Here is a 4,461-nt window from a genome sequence, read left to right as displayed (position 1 = left end):
GCCATGAATAAGAATGAGGAGCTAGCTGGTAAGGCTTCGGAGTAATGTTAATTAAAACCTGAATTTAGCTGCAGCCCTTGGGGAATTTCTTACTGGGAAATTTTTAGCACTTACTGAGTTAATTGCAGCTCATGCCTGGATTTTCTTTAATCTGCTGGTCATTGATGCTGCACTGAAATTCACATTTTGTTTCCTTTGTTCATTTTGTACTTTTTTTGAGTCTGCCATTTGTAGCAGCAGAATCAACAAAATTTTCTTGTACTTCCAATTGATTTCTTCATCTAATGTATAGATTTTAAATCTATCATAATCTTTCTCAGGTTTCTTCTTTTTGATTTCCTGGCTCACTTAATTGTCGTCTGATTTTGCACTGCCTGAAGTCATTGTTATATTATTATTATTATTAGAGCATTAGTGATCTTCACTATACATCTTATGCACTGTATGTAGTATGTACTATGCAATCAAAATTGTTAATTAATTAACATGAGACTACTGTCTACTTGATAGGTTTAGAGATTAATAGAATTGGTAGGTTTTATTGATGAACTAGGAATTGCAAATCACAACCCCTTATTAGAATACACGGTTGGAACTACCAACTGTGGAGGGAGTTCAACCTCTCGAGTTCTAACAGAAAATTCACAAAACTAAAAACTAACTAATCAATTAGTATTTATAGGCCGCAGCTAGGATTAAGACTACTGCCCCAGGGCTACTAGTTTAGCTCAAATAGAACAAACAAAATAACAGCAAGTAGGAACTAAAACTAGCAAGTAGACTATTTACCTCTCCTTGTAAACTAAATAAAACTTGTTTCTATCATTACTCCCCCTTGGACAACCACCTTGTCCTCAAGGTGGAACTCAGGAAAGGAGCACCGCAGTGCGGCAACCTCTTTCCAGTTGTATTCGCACAACTGAAGTCCCTGCCAGCGGACCAAGTACTCCAAGGAACTATCCCTTCGATCGAGACGCCAAAAAACGAGGGTTGCATGATTAGTTCGCCATCTTCTGCCATCATTAAGGGTGAAACCTAAGGTTGCTGTGGTTTCGGGACAATCTTCTTTAATTTGCTCACATGGAAGACTGGGTGGAGCTTGCACCCTTTTGGAGTGCCAACTTTTATACGCCACTACTTGAAAGGGTCCATAAAAGCAGGGACTGAGCTTTTCATTCATCCTCCGAGCTAAAGAACACATTCGTAAGGTTGTAGCTTGAGATAGACCTAAAGAACACATTCGTAAGGTTGAAGCTTGAGATAGACCTAATCACCTAACTCGAACTCCGCATCCCTTCACTTCTTATCCGCTGCTTGCTTCTTTCTAAATTAAGCTTGAGCCAAATGCTGTTTTAATTCAGCTAAAATCGCATCCTTGACATGCAAAGGGTATGTTTTTCCACGGAATATAATCGGGGAGACACTACACGGTCTAAAATGGCATAGTCTGGGCGGATACGTTAAAGGTCGTGTTAAACCAATATTCTTCCATAGTAACCACTCAACTACCTCTTCGGACACCACCCACAAATCATTGGAAGTAAGTCTCGAGGCACCTATTCACCACCTCTGTCTAACCGTCGGTCTGCGGATGAAATGCGGTGTTGTATTTCAGCTTAGTGCCTGCGGCATGAAACAATTCGACCAGAATCTGCTCATGAAACCCTCACAATCAAAACAATCAATTTTGGAAACCCATGAAGCTTCACCATTTCCTCAATGAAAACGCAGCCACTTCCTTCGCCAAGAAAAGGTGTGATAATGAAATAAAATGAGCATATTTGCTCAGCCGTTTGACCACCACAAAAATGGTGTCTATGCCCTTCGACTTGGGTAAACAGACCACGAAGTCCATCATCACATGTTCTCATATCGTCTCCGAAACCAGTAAGGGCTGCAGCATCCCTGCCGGCTTAAGAGCGGCACACTTGTGACTTGCCTTGTTGGCAAGTAGAACAAGTTGCAACATAATCTTTCACACGTTGCCGCATCCCTTACCAATAGATAGCCACAATGAGTCTCTTGTAAGTTCGAAAATATCCAGAATGTCTTCCAACCCACTGTCATGATGCTCGGGCAATAAGGAGGGTATTTGAGCAGAATTTGCCGGCAAAATTGCTCTTCCCTGATAGAAGCAGAACAACCTCCCCTTCTTTAAGGAATAGCCTGAAAAATCCTCAGATTCCTGCTGCAAAGCCATTGTTATTTTTGCAGCTCTAGATCTCCTTGTATCTCAGCATCCACATTTTTCCATAGACTCACGTGCATTACCGAAGCAGCATTGGCCATCATCTGCCGGAAAGAGCATCTGCAGCCTTATTTTCCATCCCCAGACGATATTTGATTTCAAAGTCCAAGTCCAGCAGCTTTGTTGTCCATTTGAGATGAGTCGGTTCCATCACCGCTGATCAGTGAGGATTTCAAACTCCTCTGGTCAGTAAGCACAGTGAAGTGACTTCCCATCAAGTAGTACCGCCATTTCTGGACAGCAAGCACAACCACCACTAATTCCCTCTTATAAGTAGATTTTGGGTGAGCTCTTGGTGACAAGGCTTGACTTAAAAATACAATCAGTCTCCCCTCTTGAGATAACATAGCCCCACCCTTCGCTTGAGGCGATGGTCTCTATGACAAATTCTCGTGTAAAATTTGGGACAACCAATGTAGGAAGTGCTGCCATGAGGGATTTAAGTTTTCAAAAGCCGTCATAGCCCGATCATTCCATTCAAAAGCATTCTTTGTCAGATCTATCAATGGTTTGGCAATAGTGCCATACCCTTGCACAAACTGACCATAGTGCACTATGAGGACTAAAAATCCCGCAAGGCACGTAGGTCCTTAGGAGGCGCCCAAGCATACATGGCTTCAGTTTTGCTAGGATTTGCAGCAATTCCCTCAATCGAGACGATATGACCTAGATATTCAATAGAAACTACTGTCAAAGTGCACTTCTTGGCATTTAACACAAGCTTATTAGCGATTAATATGTGAAAGACTTGTTGCAAGTGATCGGCATGGCTCTCAATGTCTCGGTTGTAGATAAAAATATCATCAAAAAAGACCAACACAAACTTCCGTAACAGTGGCTTAAGGATGTCATTCATTAATGCTTAAAATGAACTCGGTGCATACCATGAACTCGTAGTGTTGCTCATGCGTCTAGAAAGCAGTTTTTTGAATATCCTTGCTGCGCATCCTAATTTGGTGATAGCCCGACTTTAAATCCAGCTTTGAAAAAACTGTGGCTCAAGCCATTTCATCCACAAGTTCATCAATGACCGAAATCGGAAACTTGTCTGGCAAGATTATCCCATTTAAAGCGCAGTAGTCCACACAAAACCTGCAACACCCATCTTTCTCCTTGACCAGCAAGATGGGACTAGCATAAGGGCTCATGTTAGGCCAGATGATTCCCAAAGCCAACCTTTTCCAAACCATTTCTTCAATCACCGCTTTTTGGTGGTGTGGAAAGCAGTAAGGCCTAATATTAATTAGGGACTGCAGCTTCTTCCTTTGAAGGAATAGCATGATCATGTGACTGATGCGGCGGTAAACCTAGTAGGGTTGAAAGACTGCATCATGTGCATCCAACACCATTTGTATTGGTTGTGGAACACTTGTGACTGAGACTGAGTGCAGAGTTAGACCACCATAAAACAGTTCCGGATCACCCTTCAAGGTCAAAGCCTCCCCACCCTTGAATATCTCTATCCGAAAATCCTTAAAATTGGCTCAAATGACCCCGAGCTTATTTATCCACGCCAGCCCCAAAACAAACTCAGCCTCATTGATGGGAAATAGGTAAAAAACCTCGGTTATGGACAGCCCCTGGAAGCTCAGTGTTACCTCCTTGCATCTGCCCTGTCCCCTGAATTGCACCGATCTGCCACCTTTACCGAGAACCTAGGTGTGGTATCTACAATCAGACCCAACTCCGCTGTGATTTCTGGTTCTATAAAGTTATTCAAGGCACCACAATACACCAGCACCCGCACACGACACCCCTTCACCTCGTCCCACGCCTTGAACGACCTATGGTGGCAATTAGAGCTCGGAAGTTTAAGCTTTAATTGCTCCACTGCCTTCGGAACAGCTTCTTGCTCCAACCAATCCCCCTCCTCAGCCTCAGGTTCCATAATCAGCAACTTGAATTCCTTGTTCTTGCACACATGCTTCGCTGAGTAAGGTTCACTGCAGAAAATGCATCCCCCTCGTGCACGTTTAGCTTTGTAATCCTCATTGTTAAGATGCCTCACTTCCCGCCGTTTCGGAGGCTCCATCAATGATTCCACATCCTTGCTTGCTGGGACCGTCGCTACAGATGCAAGCACCGGCATGTTAATAACGAAGTTCTGTGGTGCTACAGATGCTGGGACCGCAGTGCCATGCTACGATTCTCCACCTTCTGCGCCAATTCCATCAACTCATCCACGATCTGGAACGAGAACAACCTGCATTCTT

Source organism: Arachis hypogaea, chromosome 9, assembly GCF_003086295.3.
Source record: "Arachis hypogaea cultivar Tifrunner chromosome 9, arahy.Tifrunner.gnm2.J5K5, whole genome shotgun sequence".
Taxonomy (NCBI): domain Eukaryota; kingdom Viridiplantae; phylum Streptophyta; class Magnoliopsida; order Fabales; family Fabaceae; genus Arachis; species Arachis hypogaea.
This window is presented reverse-complemented; position numbering follows the sequence as displayed.